The 21,250-nt window shown below is 44.8% G+C and overlaps 1 protein-coding gene across 4 annotated transcripts in view; it reads right to left on the reverse strand.

Annotated features, from left to right (window-relative positions):
• Window positions 1-21,250, reverse strand: part of Znf462 (zinc finger protein 462) — a 133,133-nt gene that overhangs the window by 106,546 nt on the left and 5,337 nt on the right. The window lies entirely within an intron of this gene.

Below are 21,250 nucleotides of genomic sequence, written 5' to 3' on the forward strand. Positions count from 1 at the left end.
CAAAAGGCCTTCTCCATCCTGGCTACATCATTCTAACTACATAAAATTTATAGATTCTAGCGTGTCGTAAAGCAGGCATCTTCCCTGTGAACTTCTGGATCGACACTTGACTTGTCTCATTAAAATAAATTAGAAGAAGAGAGAAAGAAAAGGGTGCATGATGTTGGCTTGACTTTGCTCAATATCCTAAGAGGTTTTATGCAATTTAACAACTTAGTCACCTTGGGCAAATCTCTTAAGTGTTTTTGGATTCAAATTCTCTAGCTATAAAAGGAGATTAAATAACCTCCAAGTTTCCTTCTGGTTTCAACACCCTGGTAACTGGTAGGTAACCCAAGGAAACACCTTGGTGTCTTAGTTAGGGTTTCTATTCCTGACCACAGTGTTGACCGCCTTTGGGTGGGCTACTCAGTCTAGGGGTTGTAACCCACCCTGCAGTCAGTTATTCCAGGGTCCCGGAGAGGCACTATCTGGAAGATAATGGGCTAGGAGACAAGAAGAAGGCTAAGCTGGGGTTCCTGTCAAAGCCTCCGTTTATTAGAGATGGGGTACAGCTTATATAGGGTAAGGAGTTGGGGGGTGGGCACAGGGGCCTGTGCTCTTGCCGCATGGTTCACATTGGTCACGTGGTCCTCGTTGGTCACGTAGGCCAGGAAGTCACAACTAGGAGTTGACACACCTAGTTCTCTAGATAGTTTGGAATGTGGGGTGGGTTCCGCTAACAGATAGCTCTCCATTAACAGCCAATTTGGGTGTGGGGTAGGCTCTGTCAATAGAACGATTCCTAACACAATTATGGGTGTGGGGTTCTCTGCAGACTCCCCAGGGTGATGATTCCTGCAATGATTTTAGGAGGAAACTGGCTCCTGACACCACAGTAACTCTTATAAGGGAAAAATATTTCACTGGGGTGGCTTACATTTTTAGAGGTTCAGCCTATTATCATCATGGTGGGGAACATGGCAGTGTGCAGGCCAACATCTTGATCTGCAGGCAACAGGAAGTGGACTGTGACAGTAGGAGTAGCTTGAGCACAGGAGACCTCAAAGCCCACCCCCACAGTGACACAAGACCACACCTACTCCAACAACGCCGCACCTCTTAAGAGTGCCACTCCCTTTGGGGGCCATTTTCCTTCAGAACACCACTCTTGGTGTAGTGAAGCGAGGATCAGGGAGCCAAGGTCCTAGTTTGGCCATGCATCTAGTCTAGTATACTCTAGACTAGAGGTTCTAAACCTTCCTAATGCTGGGACCCTTTAATACAGTTCCTCACATTGTGGTGACCTCCAACAACAATTGAATTATTTTATCACTACTTCATAAACTGTAATTTTGCTACTGTTATGAATCATAATAAATATCTTCTATGCAGGATATCTGATATGTGAACCCCCGTGTGGGTCCCAGCCCAGGTTGACAAACACTTCTCTAGATGATTCTGACATTTTGAACCTTTTCTCTCTTTCACCTACAGAAGAGAACTCAGTAGCTGGCCTATGAGATCACTTCAGAGAAGGTACAGAGAGGCAGACAAACCAGACAGCATCTAAGAATGGTTCTAAGAAGATGGAAGGGCAACAGGGAGCTGGGGGATCCTCAGCAGCAATGTACAAAGCGTGCTTCCTGTTAGCTGATAAGGCCCAGGTGAGGGCTATCACTGATTCAAACCCCTACTTACCATCCATTACCCTGGATAAGACACAGGGACAAGCTATTTCCAAGCTTGTATCTGCTCCCCCGTTAAACATTCGCTTTGTTTTTCCATTTTAAAGCATTTGGAAATAGGATGCCTCCAAGAACATCAAGTGAGAAGGTGTTTAACTAGGGGCAGCAACTATGGGAAAGTGCCACCTCCTGTCATTCACCTTCTCTGGCCCACTGCGGAGCTCTCTGCTTGATCTCCACTCTTTCCCAACAAGCCCAGACAAGGCCCCCCGAATCCTCAAAATGAAGCTGCAGGCAGTCTCCACCGATCAATCAAAACTGGCATCTGAAACAGTAGCTATCTGCCAACACAGTTAGAGAGGAATAAGTCCGGATCACCAAGGCAGGAAGAGTGCCACTCCAGTTCAGGTCTCCCCAGCCAACTTCCCTAAACTACGGACTTTGGACCAATCACTTAAGCCTTTCCAGAGCTGGCTGCAAACTGAAGGGGCTGGGTAGGACGACTTCACAGTCCAAACACTGAGTTCACATTCTCTCCCCAGGACAGTAAGTAACTCCTTCCCTTTCAACCCTCTCTCTCCTTCTGCTTTTTGGAGCCAGCACTGCTGTAAAGGTATCTGGGAATCAAGGTTTAGAACTTGCTCCCTGTCTATGTCTGGATCCTCAAGGCTGAATCCTGGCATTTATTTTTAAAACCGGGATCCAGTATCATTGCCCAACATGCAGTGGCTTGACTCCTGAGAGCTGGGCACCCTTGAGTCATTAACAGCTTTCGAAATGGACAACGACTTCACATAGCTGAGGAGAAATACTTCAAGCTTTAAATCTGCGGATTTACGAGGAACGTAGTGAAGTCAGGAAAAGATAAAGTCTAAGGCGACCCAGTGAAGAAGCAACTCCAACCATCTTCTTACCTCCCAACCCCCATCTCTTTTATTAAGTCACTAGTGCTGAAGAGTCCTTAATGCAGCCTGTCAACCAAAGACCAACAAACCCACTTCTTCCTCTCTAGGTGTTGGCTATTATTTTTAATAAAACAAATAATTCGACTTTGTTATTTCATTCAAAACAGGCATCACACAGTTTGTAGGCTACTGTGTGCATACTTTACCTTTTCCTGGGGAACACAAAGCCTCCGTCTAGTTAGATGAGGAAGCTCCCAAAGAGCAAATAATTATGAGAACATGACTCTTTCTGACATCCGCTCCTTTTCACCAAGTGGTTTTTACACGAAGACGGGGGGAGGGGGGGGCGAGTACAGGTGGTTACCAGCAGCTCTCAGACATCAAGGAGACTCCAAAACACCAAGCGGTCAACACCAGTCTCATGAGAAGAATGGCCATGGCAAGTTGTCCTGGTCTCAAGTCCTGAGAGTCTCATGGGCTCTGCACCATATGCCTACGGAGTGACCTCATGCCGACTTCGGCTGGGGAATCTGGAATGGGATCGGATCGTTTGCCACAGTGATCTGAGTCACAGCTCAGCAACATGTCAGGGTTAACAAGATCACATGTGCAGCTGCCACTTAAAGCCTTGGAGGCACTTCAACCTCTTAACTTGGGTAAGCATTAGGAGCCTAGTAGGTAGTGTCCAACTCCTCAAAATAACTTTAAACTATACTCCCTTCTTGGAACTTCTAAGCATGCCAAGGACATGACCATGAGTGCTCGGGCTGTGATTACTGCCTTTCTGTTACTAAAAGCGACTGGTCATCAGATAAATTTCCTCAACTGTCTTCTAGAAAGTTCTTCTCAATTGTTTCTCCTCTTCTCAGACAACACTCTTCTCAACCCCTATGAAACTTTTACCCTGAAAAGAGTAAGTAAAGAAGAATCTTTCCTTTGATAACACACATTCTGTGGCCAACTCCCTGTGATGAGCTTGGTATTTTTTGTACCTGAGTGACCTCTCTTTCTGCTGAGATGAATGCACAATACGTCCTAGGGAAATATGGTGGCTCCACCCACTGCTTTGAAACAGAATCTTCATCTTCCAAAGTTACCCCTTACCCTTTGGGGCAAGGTTTACTGAGCTGGCCCAGTCAAATCACTCTTTACATTAACCGGTAGGACAACATATCAGACATAGCACTGGCCCTATGTCAGGCTGATCTTGCAACCAAGTCACTCTGATTCACAAACAGGTCAGTTAACAGTGCCTTAATGTTAGAGGCAATGGCTTCAAAGCAGGCCGGGTCTGAAGCTGTATGGAGAAAGTCAACAAGTGCTTCTCTTTCTTCAATTAAAAAAAAAAAAAATATATATATATATATATATATATTTATTTGGGTAAATGAGTAGCAACTTCTTTGTATTTAGATATTAGCATAATGAATTCCCTTTGTTTCTGTCAAAAGAATTAAAATGAAAAACACGCATCTACTTTAATTGATGAAGGCAGATTTTGCTGACATTGCTTTCAGGGTGGAAGAGACGAAATAGGGCAAAGGAAGAGAGTGGCGAAGACGGAGCTTGACAGTGAGTAGCCTGCCACCGCATTTTCCAAACGTAAATCATTCATATTCAGTGCCCTTAAGGTGCCCTAAAGGGACTAAATTCCCAGGGAAGAAGATATGTAAGCCTATTATTCCATAGCGCCACTGACGATCAGCTACAGTCCTTCGCCTACTTCCTGCATGCAAGCCACTCCAACAATGACTGCATCTCTGTCCCTGCTGGCAGGACTCTGGCCCCAACACATTCTCTGCTCCCATCTTGTGCCCAGCAAACCTAGAAGCCCGGTTTCAAGAAACCTTTTCAGTTCTAAGTTCTCAGAAGAATTCTGAAGATCAACCAAGCTTAGGGATCATAGTTTCATAGTGACTTTTAAAAGGAGATGCTCAACTTAAGCCTGCATGCGCACATGCTTGCTCGCTCTCTCTCTCTCTCTCTCTCTCTCTCTCTCTCTCTCTCTCTCTCTCTCTCTCACACACACACACACACACACACACACACAGAGTTCCTCGAACAGTTTTCTTTATGAGCAGAAAGGCTTTTCCACTACCGCTCAGATATCCACAATTGGCAGCCTAGGCCCACAGATTCTTCACATTCTGAAGTTCGTAAAACAAACACTGTATGTCTGGTGTAAAGTTTGCTCACCAGCCCCCATGACTGTTGTGAGCTCCTCTACCCATCTCAAAGAAACTAGGGCTGCTGATTCCAGGTTACAGTGCTACATAAAAGTCAAAGGGGCCTCAGACTGCGCTCTGGACTCCAGCCAAACTTTAGGCAAAAAGATTTACTAATCCCTTGTATACAATATAAAAAATAATAACACAAAAACAAAACCACCTGCCATTAGCCAAATCTAATCTAATCCTTCCTTGCAGTAGCAATTCTACTCAGAAGACTTCAACATTGATTTTGGCCTGGCTTGCACAATAAATGAACTAATGATACAGGCCCATGTCCATGGTACTATGGGAAAATGCACCTTTTTGCCGCGAACTGGGATGAAAAGCGAGGATTAAAACCAGAACTTGCGAACAAGACTGCAAAAAGGAAAATCTTTTCATTTCCACCCATGCACCATTCTGTCTTTCCCAGCCCGGCATCAATGCGGTCCCCTGCTTCAGAAAGGCTTTGAGTTTCTGCTATTACCCTAGTCTCGCTTTAACACATACTTTATATTAGAATGCGTTCCAGGAAGCATATGGCAAGAGAACTAGGTCAACCATTAACCAAATAACAGGAAACTGTTCTGCAGCGCACCCTTCAAAAGCTTGCTTAATGAGCTGGCTCTTCAGAATATGTCCTTCCGTCAGGTTGGAGCTAACAGGATCCATGGGTTTCTTTAATGCAACAAGGTCACCTACGTCCTAGATGGCTTCTGCACATACTAGACTTTCAACCGTCTAAACCGTTCCATTGAAAGGTTCAAGAACTGAAGTCAAAGGTTCAAAGAAGAATGTTTTCTGAATTCGCTTGACCGCCCGCAAAGAACTTCCACTATTAGCCCTGCTCTGACAGCCAGTTCTCTAGCTCTGTCAGGATGACAGGGGATACTTCATATTCAACCTTTCTCTCTGGAGCATTTTCCCTCTGGGTTGCTTCTGGCATCCATACCACCATTCACATACGCCACAATCCACTTCACAGGTCCAACCAAGGCCTAGTTTCATGAAAAACTACAAATGAGTTTCCTCTAGAATCAACTATGGCCTTGAACAACTTCATATTCTTGAGTATTGGCTTTTTTATTCTAGTCTTTGTGAATCAATGCTAGAAATATCTAATCATGAGCTGGAGGATCATGCTTCGTAAACCATCATCCTCAAATTAGTATTCATCTACGGCTACCAACAACCAGTCTTTCCTTGGCCTCTGTAACCTAGATGGCTAACCATACGTTCTGACTTCTGAAATGTTACGTAACATGGATTTGTGGAGTTCGGGGGTTTCCTTTGTTGGAGAACTTCCATGTCAAGATAAATCTTCACTAACATTTATAGCTGTCTGTCTAGTGGGATTTTTGTCAGCAATTAAGGCAAAGAAGAAACAGAGAGATACTACTTTGTTTCACAAATCTAAATGTCTTCTGAAATACTTGGCTTACTGACCCATCAGAGGTTTTTTGAATAGATCTACTCTAGGCACTAAGCAAAACATCAGGGATATAGAGGTGACCCTGGGAGACACCCAGCCTGCCTTCCAGCAGCTTCTGTCTAGTTCTTTCAGCAACTGATATGAAAAACAACTTAACTATTGGCCAACAAAGTTCATTTTGCCAAATGCTAACTAACTAACAGTAGTTTTTCTTTAAGAGCCATCGAGGTTTCAAAGAACGAGAGGGCAAAGAAAGGGAGAGTCAAAGAGACAGTAAGATTGTTAAGTCTTTTGGATCCTGGATAACCACACCTCCCACTTCTGTGCTAGTCTTGGACAGTCTCAAGTTTTGTGTAAAGGTATTAGTAGCGTATGAAGCAATAGCAAAAAAAAGATATTACAGAATCCAATCTAAGGAATTTAATAAACAACCTGTAACAATGTTTAAGATAATGCAAGCAGAGGTTAAGTTACTATTTTTTCTCTTTCCAGGTTTCTATTAAGCAGCTCTAGAATAAAAAGCATTGCTCAGTCCCGAAGCCAAGAAGTTAAATGTTTATCAGTCCCACCAATGGAGGCTTTAAGGAGCCCCCTGAAGGGGACTTCATGGGCAACTCAAGGGCATTCTAGTTGCAATCTCAGACAGGCACTGTTTAGTGTGCTCTGCCTACCACTGTATAAAAATGTAAGGAGAGGAAAGGCAATTGCTATTTTTTATATGCCCACTATATGTCAAGCTCTGCTGTCGAGATTTATATTCATGATCTCATTTCTTTCCCCCATAAGAACCTTACAAAGTAGAGTTTTCTTTTTTCCAGATAAGGAAATTGGGGAACAGACTCTGAATCATTCACTCAAGGTCAGTCCTGTGGGGCCATTCACACTACAGTCCTCGCTGCCAAGGTCTTACCAGGGCTCCAGATGCTGGTAGCCAAGAATTCTCTTCTACATGGCCTTCCTCATGATAGGTAGTCAAGGGTTCCTCCCTCAGAAGGGTTTCTCAGAGTGCAGAAACACTGCTGACGTTGGGTACTGAGGGCCCAAAATCTGAACTGTTCCTGAGATATGAAACGAGAAAAACCCAGCGGGCGCTCCTGCCAATGGCCGACTTTACTCATCAGCTGGAACATGCCAAGACCTGCCTAGAATGACGCAGGAAAGGTCACCGTGGGTGATTCCATACCCCTCCAGATTGCTACAAAATAACAGCTCAGTGCGAAGACAGGCCGATCCCTGGAAAGCTGCCAACATTGTTTCGTAGGCCTCAAAATTCTTCAGCTACTTGCATCCCTCAACCTGAGTCCAGCTCAAGAGAGGCAGAAAGAAACTGCGGGTCTAAAGGCTAAAGGACCAGGAATCCGTGGGCTCCCTGTATCTCGGAGGCCTCATCTTCACTTTGGCCTCTGGGCATTCCACTGGAACTCACTAGGGAAACAATGTTTTCTTTCCCTCTTTATCTTGAAGTTCTGACTGCAGACATTTAAACCGAAAAATTCTGATGAGACTCTCGCGGTTATAAAAGACCCAGTTTATACCATTAAAATAAAAACAGACCCTGACAACCACACCGCTGTTCTAGCAGCTCCGTGGATAGATACCGGAATGCTAAGATGGTGGGAATGTAAAGCGACGGAACAAATGAATGCCAGGTCCATACTTGGGTTGGGAGATGCGGCTAATTTTAGAAGACTGGTTGACACCAGAAGAGACAGAGCCGGATCTTGACATTGGCTTAATGCAGCCCTCAGAGCTACATCTAGCCAGCTCCACTTCAATGTTTTCTCACCTATGGGAAGCAAGGGACCAGGTAGCTGAGAGGAAGAATTGCTTCCTATTCTGAGGTTCCCCACAAACTGTCCAGTCCCACTCCAGTCTCTGAACCAAAGGCGTCCTGCCATTGGTCAATAGTCAAAGATGGTCTCATTTAGGAGGCTAGGACAATAAGTTTTGCAGTACTTCTACAGATAAGTATCTGAGGCAGATAGGTATTTTATTCACAAGAGCTCTGAGAACTCTTCTGAGCAGGCAGCAGAAGTTGAGAGGGCTGCTGATTACAGAAAAGCCTGTCAGCCCCATTTCTGGGGAAGCTCTAGAATATTCCATGCTCCAAAAGCACACAAAATACAGTGTCGGACACTGTCAGGGTTGGGAATCGTATAGCATGGTGAATCCGCTATTCCAAGAGTAAGTGACTCTCTTCCCATCTCAGACAACTGTGCAATCCCGACTGTCCAGCAATGTGTACTCGAGAATGTCAAGGTTTCAGGCTGGATGGCCTGATGCACTTGCTTATCAGCTTTTGAGTTTAACAGGGGGAAACAATCTACCCCTCAGATTGTGGAAGCATTCTTTCCAGAAGAACTAGACAGCCCTGATGGCTCTCTCGAACTACATAGCAATTATGTAATTGCTAAGCTTCTGCAGAATCACAGGAACCATTCCACAGCCTTCTTACGGACTACAGCTGCAGCACAATGTTCAAAGATGATTGCAGCCTTTGAATGGACGGCCAGTCTCAAAGCGGAGCACAAAGGGACCTACAATGGAATTCCATCTCAAGCACAAAGATGTTCCTGTCTAATGAAGCCTCTCTCCTCCTCCCAGTCTGTGCAGCAAACTCTTGCCCCTGCCAGCCCTCCATGAGGGTGGACTGTGGCTTACTGTTTACGCTGACAGGTTCCAAAAGAGGCAGAGACACCAGCTGAGGCTTTGCCACGGACCATACACAAGATAATCATTTAACACGTAATATGAAAGCTCCAGACGAGGACAAGAAGCAAAGGGGGCGGAAAGCATCTCCCTAGGCTTCCTGCACTGGCATGAAATGACTGCTTCCTTTCCTTCTGCCAGCTCCAATCCTTCATGTTGACATTACACATCCTGTACTGTAGATCCACCCCCATGCTGCTGCTTGCCCGGCTGAATTATCTCCTGCGTCACAGCGGTGGTAACAGAACTGCTGGCTCGGCAGACCTGAGAACACCATTTCAAATGCTTAATGCATTCAGCCACTGGACACATTACCAGGGCCGTCAGGGCGGTTTGTCTGTGGTCCTCTCAGCAGCCATGCAATACTTGACCTAACCTTCTGCTAACCAGATGGTCTGTTTGCCTCTTGGGACCAAACCATTAAACTTTACTTTATTAAATTCCATCCAAATGTGGGGACAGTTTACAGCAGCGTGTCTGGTTCATCTCCAACAGGGTTGCTAAGATGAAAATGACCTAAAAATAACTGGAAACTCTACTTCACACCAACAGAGAACAAGATCATTTGGAGTAAATATTTAAATGATCTGCCAGATTAGGAACCACAGCAGCGCTAACTACATAGTTAGTAAATTGTATTGTACACACACACACACACAAAGAAATGAATGAATCTACAGTAGAAGAATCCACTACCCACAGCCTAAGCCACCCTGCATCATGGCCCAGGATCCAGGCCATGCCCATCATAATCTCTCAATCACCCAAACAAAAAAATCTAAACACAACTCTACTAGACAGATCCCATATTCCCTGAGCTTGACCATCAAGGCACACTACAGGTGGGCCTGGTACTCAAAAAAAAAAAAAAAGGTTTCATGGATAGGTATACGAGTGAGTAGGCATAAATTCCTTTAAAAGGAACAACTCCAGCGTAGCACATCCCAGTGAAACGAAGACGTGAAATTCTTTCCAAGTCCATCATCAACCCACACGGAGGCATGCATGTAAACCAGGTCTCGGATGAATGGCAAGGGGTAAGCCATCTGCACCAGAGTCATTGGGTGGCCACTCATTCATTATTGCAAATGACCCGCACAAGTGGCCACTTCCTGGGCACCCGGTAGGGTGCTGGGCGCTTTACATACACTCTATGCCTCTTTGCTTCCCGCCAGAGAGAGCGGAATTCTCCCAAGACAAGAAACAAACACAGAGACTAGGAGCCATCAGGATCCTGACCTAGGTTCACAAAGCCAGACAGTAAGGGGTAAGGTAAGGGTGTGAGTTTAATTCTTAGTTCAAAGCCAACTATTTTTCTCTACAGTCACGGGTAAGCAGGAATCCTGTAACAGGTAATTAACTGAACACACGGGAGGGCAATGGCCCTATGCTCAAGTCCAGGAAAGCAGAAAGCCTTTCCACCCTTAGTCTTTAGGTGTGAGAAGCATCTCCTTTCCCTCCCACACTTCTCCGAAAACTGGGGGCAACTACAGAAGAACTACTACCACAACCACGGCCGTACCTCCACTCTTAGTTTTGGGTCCACCCTCCACGACTAACACGCTTTTATCTGGGGATAGCCAGATGGCTCACTGAGCACAGGTGTGTGCTGCAAAGCCCAGTGACTGAGTTTGTTCCCCAGATCCCACAGCGCGGAGGAAGAGAACTAGAGCTTCATCCATGCAGGCACAACATTGGTACATATAAAACTAACAAATCCAAACAAAGTTTTTAAGAAAAAGACAATTCTCTCAAGGTGTGCTCCTTCACACACACACTCACACACACACACATACACACACACACTCACACACACACACACACACACAATGAATGAATGAAAAAAAATTTAGTCTCACATTTACAAGACTCTTGGAAATCTCAAAGACCAATGACTACGAACATGACCATTTTCTCAAGCTGCTTTGGACACAATGTTTAATAGCAACTATAAAGTTTTTAAATAAATTTCATAACTTAAAAAAAAATCCTACTGACATTTGTCTTTCTGGAAAATTCCCAATGTAAAATAGAAAGAAAAGAAAAAATAAACTTTATGGGTAATTTGCTTTCCTCCCCCTCCTCCCCCTTGACTGGGCCTCACATAGCCCAGGCTGGCCTTGAACTCCTTAGTCCCCGGTCCTGATTTCCCAAACCCTGAGATTATGGGCACACAATACATTACACCACCTGTGTTGGGAGATTTGCTTTTAAGTGTGAAAAATCAGGATGCGGTTTTACCAAAGAAACATCCAGACCTTCTTTATCTTTGTCACCAACACATCCCACCACCACGACCCTGTGAGCATAGTGGTCTATGACCAAAGCAGAGCAGGTCAGGGAAGCCATGTAGGGCCCCACCGACACCTGCCAGTGTTCCCCATAGTTTGAAACATCACCTACTTACTGGTAAGATTGTCTAAAATTAGCCTCCCCGTGGCCGACATCTCAAAACACCTGATATTACCAAGTAGACCTAAGCTGCTAGAACAAACAGTTGCACAAAGAAAACCCAAGAACCCAACGCATCTCTAACCAAGGTTTTAGGGCAGCGCTCAAACTGGCTTACAGCTTACCTTCCACGGGCAATGCCAAGAGGCAGCCAAAGTTTACATCAAACAACACTACTAGTATTCCCCTTGCAGGAAGTACCATTTTCACAGATGGCTAGACAGTTTTTGTCAGGAGAGCATCAAACAACAGGAAGGGTAATAACATCTAAGAAGATCAAAGAGCTTCACCTTTACAAACACTGTACCCTTAAGCCTCTCTAAGAAATAACAACGAGCCATGATAGGCAGCTTCTCTACCCTGCAAACGCACTCTTGGCAAGAGGAAATGGCCTCAATGCCGGTCAGTTTCCCCCTTTCAGGAGGCTGAGACAGGGAAGACTGAGTTCCAGGCCAGCCTAGGCTACTCCATGAGGACAACAACAGCACCATAGAAAGACCTAGAACCGCAGCTGGGTTTCAGACCAGCAGACCACACTGGCGCTGTGTCTCCCTCTGAACGGAACCAACACTGATTGCTCAGCAGGGAAGACACAAGAAACAGGCAAGTTCAGGAATGGATATGGAGGCCAAAGACTAGACACTGAGGACAGAGGACTGTGCCAGGTTTCTCCGTCACCGAGCAGTAATTCTCCTCCATCCCTGCTCATCGTAACCCAGCACTCAGGAACAGGAGAGAAGACTCAGGGGTTAGGAACACTTGATGCTCTTGCAGAGGACCTGAGTTTAGGTCCCAGCACCCACATGAGGAGGCTCATGACTACCTCTGATGCCAATTCCAGAGGATCCAATGTTGTCTTCTGGCCTCCTCAGGCACCAAGCAGGCATGCATCCAGGCACTCACACATACACATAAAGATAAATAAATAAATCTTTAAAAAGGGAGAGAGCTTGGAGAAGAGTACATTAAAATTAAATAAACAAACCAGGACTCTCATACATGTATTTTGGGAGCCCTTATGCCAGTTTTACCATGACCAAAACCTTCTGTGGAAGCAGGAAGGAAACCATAGGACACAGGGTTAGTGACTTAGGCAAGAAGATACAAGGAAGGCGCAAATGTCAACCATGCTCACAGGCCAGTAGGCTAGACACACTCCATCCCACTGGCTTCATGGAAACCCCTGCACTGAGAAGGGAATTTTTAGTAGAAAAATTTGTGATACTGATTTTATAGAAATAAATGGTGACAGATATCCATATTCTCTCTCTCCAAACACACCACACACACAGCAGCGCAGTTGCCAGTTGTTCTTTAGACAGATGAACTAGCCATGGTGTACAAATTCCAAGCGCATTGCTTTCCCCCCCGTAGCTGCACATCCAAAGCGAAAGGCTGCCAGAACGACAATCTGGCCCAATGATTCAGTTTCACAGACTTACCCACTGCTGATAAAGGTTGTTGTTTGTGTTCCTAGAAATCGCTGCCTCTGTTTCGGAGGTTAAACAGCAAATAAAACCGGGTGTGGGGGCACACACTTGTAATCTCAAAACTCGAGGCAGAAGGAACAGAAGTTCAAAGTCATCCTTGGCTACAGAGTTTAAGGCCAACCAGGGTGACAGGAAGCAGGCAAGTCTCAAAAATCGAAACAAAACACAGCATACAGCAAACCATTACCATAGCAATGAAGTTATGAGTTCTTGCTCTCTCTGACTCTGTCCGGCTACAGAAGAGGTGTACAGACACTTAGGTGTGTCTCTAAGTATCCAGGCTGGTCTCAAACTCTCTAGGTAGCCGAGGATGACCTTGATTTTTGATCTTCCTACTTCTCCCTCAGGGGAAGGATTTCCAACAAAGGACCACCACACCCAGTTTAAACAGAGCAGGTTGGGGTCCAGCCCTCGGCATTGTGTAGGTAGAATAGACAAGCACTGAACCAATTGGGTCCCACCCCACCCAGTCGTTCTCCTCAGAAGCACAAATACATTGAGAGTAATTTTCATAAAATTGGGGGAATTGTAAGGAGTACCTTACAAAATTCCCGTCTAGAGTTCCTCAGACCTTAATGTTGACATGGCATTATTTACAAACAAATGACTCTCACTTCAGGATTCTGTCTTATAAAGCAAGTTAGATGAAGCACATTAAAGCTACCAACAGAAGAAAATGCTAAGAAAAAAAGCATTCTAGCCATTTTTTTTAAAAAAAAAAAAATTTATGCTTCAAGACTCTGGCGTGCTAGTGTATTTATGGTTTTCTGTCTTATTTGTTGTTTAAAACTTTAAGAATATGCTTTTCTGTAGAAGCCAACGCAATTTAAACAGAGTGTGTGCAGTTGTGCAGGCAACAATACTATCACAGGCCCTTCTACAGAGGAAGGGGAGTGTTCAGGGGAAGGTCACAAGAGAAGTCAGGGATTCCCCATCCAGTGCTGCTCCAGGTAAGATCACAAACACCTGTGGCGGGGTCAGTTCTGATAATTGCAGTTGACGTCTAGAGATAAGGTTATGAATATAATTATCATGAAGCAGCAATCGGGCAATCACAACCCAATTAAGCCCACTGACTAGATTATCTTGTTTTCCCCCTAATAATCACATAACATTTAACACATGCTAATTTCTGGAACTATAGGTGATGCTTGTTCATTCGTAACTAACAAGCTGAGTCACCGGTCAGAAAGGGAGTGCACCAGGACACAGGGCACACCGAGTCAAGCACAAGGCAGAGACGGATGTCAAGGCTAGCCAACAGCTGTTCTTGAGCACCTCTTACAACCTAGCCCCGCCCAACTATGAATTGGTGGCAGCATGTGGCTTAGGGACTGAGCAAACGTTCAAGTGGCTGGAAAGATAGAACTCTTGTTTTCTTGAAAGTGCTCTGGTTCATGTAATCTACACAGCGTGCTTTTTATTTTTTATTGATACGGTTGATTCTGTCTTTGAAAATGTACTTTTTTTTTTTGCAAAATGACGGCCGATCCCTCTGCCAGGCCTGCATACATAAACCTCACCCTCTTCCCCCTTCACACACGTCCCAAGGCCTCCTCTCTCTCCTGCAGTACCTCTCCTGTTGAACATGCTCCCAAATTGAACATCGTATGCCCAATTGCCACGGTCCCGGAGATACATTGACCCAATTCAGTTTGCTCCCTTCAAAGCAGTTCCCGAAGGCATTCTGGGTGGGATCCTCTCCAAGGAATTAAGAAGACCACAGAAATGAGTTGACTGGGTCTTTGAGATAGGCTGAAGTGAGGGAAAGTTTGTGTGACTCCCAGTTCCTCTGAATTAGGAATTCTGCCTGAAGAATCATGGGCTTTGATATAACTTACTCTCTTCCATGAATACCTCCTACACTCCAAAGTTCTTTTTTTTTCTTTTTTCTTTTCTTCTTTGTTTTTTTTTTTTTTTTTGGTTTTTCGAGACAGGGTTTCTCTGTGGTTTTGGAGCCTGTCCTGGAACTAGCTCTTGTAGACCAGGCTGGTCTCGAACTCACAGAGATCCGCCTGCCTCTGCCTCCCGAGTGCTGGGATTAAAGGCGTGCGCCACCACCGCCCGGCTTCTTTTCTTCTTTGAATACAAGATCTCTCTACATAGCCCTGACTGTCATGAAACTGACTACATAGACCAGGCTGGCTTTAAACTTACAGAGATCCACCAGCCCCTGCCTCTGCCTCTCAAACTTCTCTATCCAAGCAAACAGTAAATTTGAGGGTTGAGAATGTAGCTTAGTGGTAAATTTCTTCCTTACCATATGCCAGACTCAACACAGCATAAAGAAAGAAAGAACGAAAGAAAGAAAGAAAAAAAGAAAGAAAGAAAGAAAGAAAGAAAGAAAGAAAGAAAGAAAGAAAGAAAGAGAGAGAGACAGAGAGGGAGGGAGGGAGGGAGGGAGGGAGGGAGGGAGGGAGGGAGGGAGGGAGGAGGGAAGGAAGGAAGGGACGAAGGAAGGAAGGAAGGAAGGAAGGAAGGAAGGAAGGAAGGAAGGAAGGAAGGAAGGAAGGAAGGAAATAATGGTTTGGGTAAGTCTGACAGGCAATAATCCTAATGACATGAAAAAAAAAACTATCTTTTCTTGTGCACTTTGGAGACAGGGTACACGTTTACCCTTCTACAGAAGTTTTGGCTATGTATCTGTCTAGGCACCAGAATTCAGAGGAACATTGACTGCTACAGTGAAGATGGAGGTTGACGAGACTACTCAGTCATCTGTGTCCAATGGCTCATCTCACAGAATAGTCCACAGTCCCACACACCTTAAGAGCATACAGACCTCCTCTATCTCCGTGAGGACAGACAGTCACTCTCTGAAGGACATCTGTGGCCACCTATAAATAGTGCTTCTTTATAGTACAGGAATAGTTTAAGAAAGAGGCAAAGGAGACCAGAGCGTGCATTGTGTCTCGATGGTCTAAGCAGAACACATGGTGACCACTGAGCAGAGCCGGGAGCAACAGTGCCTGCTTTCAGGAAAGTCAGCTCCACTTTTCACTCACTGACTCTTAAATGTCTGTCTGGTGTAGCTTCTGAAAACACTCTTCAGCTTCTGGCCACCAAAGCCAATACAGAGCACCGAGATTTCCGAAAGGGACCACAAGAGAGAGACAGCATGTCCGTCTGCCAGTTCAGACAGGTGCTCGTTTTCAAAGCTCAATCTGCAAGTCAGGCAGTGGGGGCGCACACCTTCAATCCCAGCACTCGGGAGGCAGAGGCAGGCGAATCTCTCTGAGTTCGAGGCCAGCCAGCTCTACAAAGGGAGCTCCAGGATGGCCAACGCTCCATAGAGAAAACATGTCTTGAAAAACTTTAAAAAAAAATCTCTAATGAGTTTGATATAATTTAAAAATATATACTACCCCAAGTGACTCTTACAAGGTCTCCTTTGGAACTCAGAAGACAAAGAGGATGCTCTTGGTGAAACGCTTTCTCAAGTTATTGGAATGGGCTGTCTCTTTCCTCTTAACCAATACATTAGAATCAATCAATTTTCCATTATGTGCAGATTGCCTTCTACAGCGCAGAACCTCCTGGCTACTGGAGGAGACAGACTGTCATGGACCTACGCTATTAGCATATAGGTCAGGTCCTACCAGCGAAGAGCAAAGGCTCTGGAGAAAGGCACCTCTCCTGTGAACTCTGGCTCCCCTACCTCTTAGCTCGTGACCCTGGGCAAATTATCTCCCTAACCTTTGCCTTTTCCACCACTTGGACAGTCCCTGGTTCATACTAAATGTCAAATAAACGGTACCTGGTACTCAGACCAACTTTGAGCCTTTCCAAGGAGGAAATAGCACATTGAAGCTTTATGTGGGACTCCTACGCTAAATCAAAGTTAGCAGAATTTTTTGATGGAGCAATCGTATTTATTCTTTATTGTTTTCAGTCGATAGTAGGACAGACAGCATCCAGCTGACAGCAGAAAGGGGAGAAGCATTTGTGACTAAACTCTGACATTCAAATGAAAACACTCCCTTCATATTTCCCCCTCCAAGTTACTACTATTAAAAACTACAGTCTTCAGAGACAATTCGAGAAGGAAACAGGGGAGAGAAGTGATTCTGATGGGCAAGTGTTTATGTTGAAATCTTTACAAGATCTCTGCCTGCTGTCTACCTTAGGGGAGCTTTAGTTTGTAGCCCAGGGTTCGCATTTTGCTCCAACTGAAGAACCCCTAGAGTTGAATCCCCATGAGTTGAACGGTTGTTGTTCAGTTGCTGATTAATTGTTCATAACACAAAGGGCAACGTAGCCAGGGATGAGAATGGCTAAATATCTTGATCCCCAGTGACCTGGTTCTAAATTTTAAAATGCTGGCAGTAGTCTGGTCTATCAGCTTCTGCTGACCTTTGCCTCAGTCGAATGGTTTAACCCTAAACAGGACACCCAGGCAGTGGTCACAGTCCATCCTTTTCCTCTCTGAAGTGAGCGGGTCTTTGTTCTCCCTTCCTTCTAGAACCCAGAGTGTAGGCTGAGAAGCGCTAGGGATGGTTTAGAGAGGACTATCACGGTTTCTGCCCATCAATAATGCAGCCATTTGCTGCAGTACTCTTTTCTCCGCATCATCATTTTCCAGGAAAATCTGCATCAAGCCTACTTAACTAATTCCCTCAAGTTTCCATCTGTCCTTTATCAAAAAGGCTGCAATGGTAACCCAGAAGTCACACGGATCATCTCCCGCGTCCAATTCTAGTCTTTCCCAAAAGGAACTAGTAAAGAGTGTCTTCGCCTTGCTCTTCATATTTCACGTGCGACGGGTAGCAAATTACAAGGCCTTTCTTCTGTTTGCTCTATTGTTTCCTTCGGAGCAATGCCTTACTTCCCAGTGGACAGACCTCTTCTGTTTTGACTCGTCAATTATTCCCCTATCCCACTTCTCCCTTTCCCATCCAAGCAGGCTCTCTCTCTTTCCCGGCAAATTTTCACCATAGAATTACAGCTATGCTTTAGCCTACTTTTCTGTTAGCTTCACAACCCTGTCTATTTTCTCCTTGTGCTGATGTTACTGTTTGCTTTTCTGACAGGCTAATCCATGTATCCTTTCAAGGCCCGACTTCCCCTACCATGCTAGCAGCTGGAGCCCTAATTCACAGGTGCCTTCCAAGGCTTTTCATTAGCAACAGAAATGAGATGGTTTAGAAACCCATTTCTTAATCCGCAGGTGAGTACTGGAACCTTTGTGCTGTAAGCATCTCTCAAGTAGCCCACATTGGTCCACTGCACAATTAGTTTTCTAGGTAATAAGGTACAGTGCGCTAGGCACGCTTGCAGTGTTAACAGGGAGAACGTGCCCTCCAAGGTAACCAGCTTCCACCCCCCATTCCTTGCCCCTGGCATTTCCAAGCTCAAGAGTGAAGCACTCAGCAGACATGAGAAAAAAAAAACTGAAAAATAATGGCTTTGCCTTCTTACACCTGCATAGGGAAGAGAAGAAGGTAAAATCCGAGGGCCTTAGCTTGTGTTCTGGTCCAACTGGCCAGACAAGGGCTTAAGGAGTGAGTTTGGCCTTCCCCAGCTGGGCTCTGTGGCAGATAAGCCTCTCCACAAATCCTGGGCTTAATTACTTCTGACACAGTTGTCCTGCATGGGCCTCCAGCTCTCTTTATGCTCTACCTAATACGAATCCAAGGTAAGACCCTGATGTATTCACTTTGGGCGAATGCTTGCTTCCCTTCTGAGCGATCCTAATGTATTTAGTCAGGAGCCACTGGATCTGGGGAACTGTTTCTCTGGCTTTCTTTAATGGATTCTGTTCAAAGTCTCCTCAACTGCTTAGCCAATAACTTTCCGAATTAATCAACCCTTGTCTTCAAGTATTTTTTAAACAGGTAAAAAAACTAACAAGCAAACAAAACCTATCAATCTCTTCCCCCCTCTTGAGCAGGCTCCACCCTTTGAGTGAAGGTGGGGTAAATATGGATGGGTAGAGCATTAAGCATCTTACTAATAACTCAGAAGAAATGAACAATGATCTGAACAGGCAAACACACCAAAGTATGGAAATCAATACCCAAACACCCATGGGCTGCCAGGAAAAGAAACCTTCCCTCCAATACTACAAGAACTCAAGAAAAAAAAAATGTGTCCAGCTAGGAATTAAGAAAGAATGCTTTGAAGATGGGGAGCAAGGTGCTCTACAGAAGGGAGGTGACTGATGCTACCAGCACCTTCTCCTACCCTGTCACTCCACCCACCCGAAGGCTCCCATAATCAATTGGCGCTGGAGCCAGACATCTGAAGACTTCACAAATCTTATGGGTGCTCTGAGTGCTAAGGACCACAGTCCTTAGCAAGAAGATCAACCTGACGGCAGTGTGTCCACGCAGGAACTGTAAACCCAAGACCCTTCTGATGGCCTTCTCCTTTATCAGTCGTATGGCTCAGGGGATAGAAAACTCAGAAGAGCTTTCTAGTAAGCTGCAGATTCCATCCAGAGTCATAAAAAAATCCATGTCCCTGGATTTAGAAAGTTCTCCTGGGTCCTATAAATCCAGGAGACAGTTCATCTCTGATCACCTTGGTTTCATTGCCCGCCACCCCCCCCCACCACCACCCTAGACTTTTTCTTCTTCCTTCAGCCCTGGCATGCAAACCATGCTGTTTTAACTTCTTTCCTGTTCTCCCTGTTCTTCTGGAACATTTTATTTTCAACAGTCAACTCATTTGGAGGAGTGCCACACTGAGGTTCAACTGCTTACAACATTAACTATGTTTCTGCCAGAAGTCCCGCATCCAGCGCTACCTTCTCTGGGCTGCCTCAGAGATGAAAATTTATTCATTTGTTTGGAAGACGCTTTAGAAAGTGTGGAAACTTCCAAACATCACTATTCTTTCTTACAACATTGCTCGCGCTTGTCCAAGAGGAGACAGACATGGAAACCCATCTCACCCTTTCCAAAGTACTCGCCCAAGTCATTTGAGTGAGACTGCCTGTTTACTGAGGAAGTGGGAAGCCATTGATCTTCAAGAGAGAATTAGGATTCAAAAAGATGCATAGAAGGCCCATGGTTTTTTGTTTGTTTGTTTGGTTGGCTTTGGCTTTTTTTTTTTTGAATAAGTAGTGAATACCAGAAAATCACCAGTTAAGACTAGATTTCACCTCTTGACCATTCATCAATATTACAAAACGACATGTCTAACAGCAGCCAATTTGAATTTGCACCATGTTGCAAGACAGATCCTCAGAGTCCAATTGTGGACTCTTTTGAAAGTTGCAATAGAACCAGAGAAATTTCCAAAGAAGGGCATTTGAAAAGCACTTCTAAGCTCTGGATGGTAGAACAAGAGAGGAAAACATAAAACTTAAAAAAAAAAAAATACAGCTACCACCCAGTAGCTGAAGGTTCACTAACAAAATCAGTCTCCTCATCCATGAAAGAACTCATGCCCTGAGTCCCCACGTGTTAAATCCAACTGCAAACAGCAACAACAAAATCCAGGGACCTGTCCTACAAGGGCAGGACTGCCGAGCTTCTTGGAGAGTTCCAGCCCTGCAGAGGACAGCTGTTGAACGACTACAGCTCTCAGAAACTGGTGAGGTAGTGGAAAGGCATCAGGCTGCAGCTATCCAACCCGACCTGTGTTCTAGGTCTGGCTTTGTTACAGCTGAACTTTCTGACCCTATGCAACAAGTCACTTCATGCCTGTGTGCCAGTTTCCTCTTGGGTAAAATGAAGGCGCTGAAGGATATTTGAAATATATTATCTCTTTAAGGTATATAAAAAAAAATACCTAGCTTTAAACTGGAAGTTGTGTCTAATTAATATTAACTCCTTAGTATTCTTCACTTATAATATAAACATTTGTCAGTTTTTAGTGTTTTGGATGCTAGTTTCTGCTTGGTTTTGTCTATCACCCTCAAACCCTCAGTTTATGCTCCCTATTCCACCAAATGCCTCTTTTCCTTTCTTATTATTTTAAGCAACCTTCCCCAAACTAAGACTTGTGCTATTAAAAGAGCTTAGAACTTCCCATTTCCTTGCTAGGGCTAAAATTAAACTGTCCATTCCTTAGGGCCCCACATAACATCTGCCAGATGTCTTGGCATATCACACAAGGAAAGGAATTTTCTTTTAGCATTATCTAGTCTCTTCTCTGTTTTCTCATAATCAATTAATAGGTCACCAACACCCAGATAATGTTTCTCTCAAAGCCATCAACTTCAGAAGCTCAGGACTCCCACAGACTGCTCTCCCAAATGCGCACACATATCACCTGACAAAGGTCTTTCTTACTGAATTGTGTCCATACACCAGGAACCTATTCCCTCTCCTCTTTCTGTTTCTCCCCAGCCACAAAAGTTCTGGGGACTGAGCTTAGGACCACCTTCGTTGGAATTTCTGGAGTTTCCATAGTTTCAGACATGCGGTCAGAGTCATGC

This window comes from Microtus pennsylvanicus, chromosome 3 (genome assembly GCF_037038515.1).
Source record: "Microtus pennsylvanicus isolate mMicPen1 chromosome 3, mMicPen1.hap1, whole genome shotgun sequence".
NCBI classification, from domain to species: Eukaryota; Metazoa; Chordata; class Mammalia; order Rodentia; family Cricetidae; genus Microtus; species Microtus pennsylvanicus.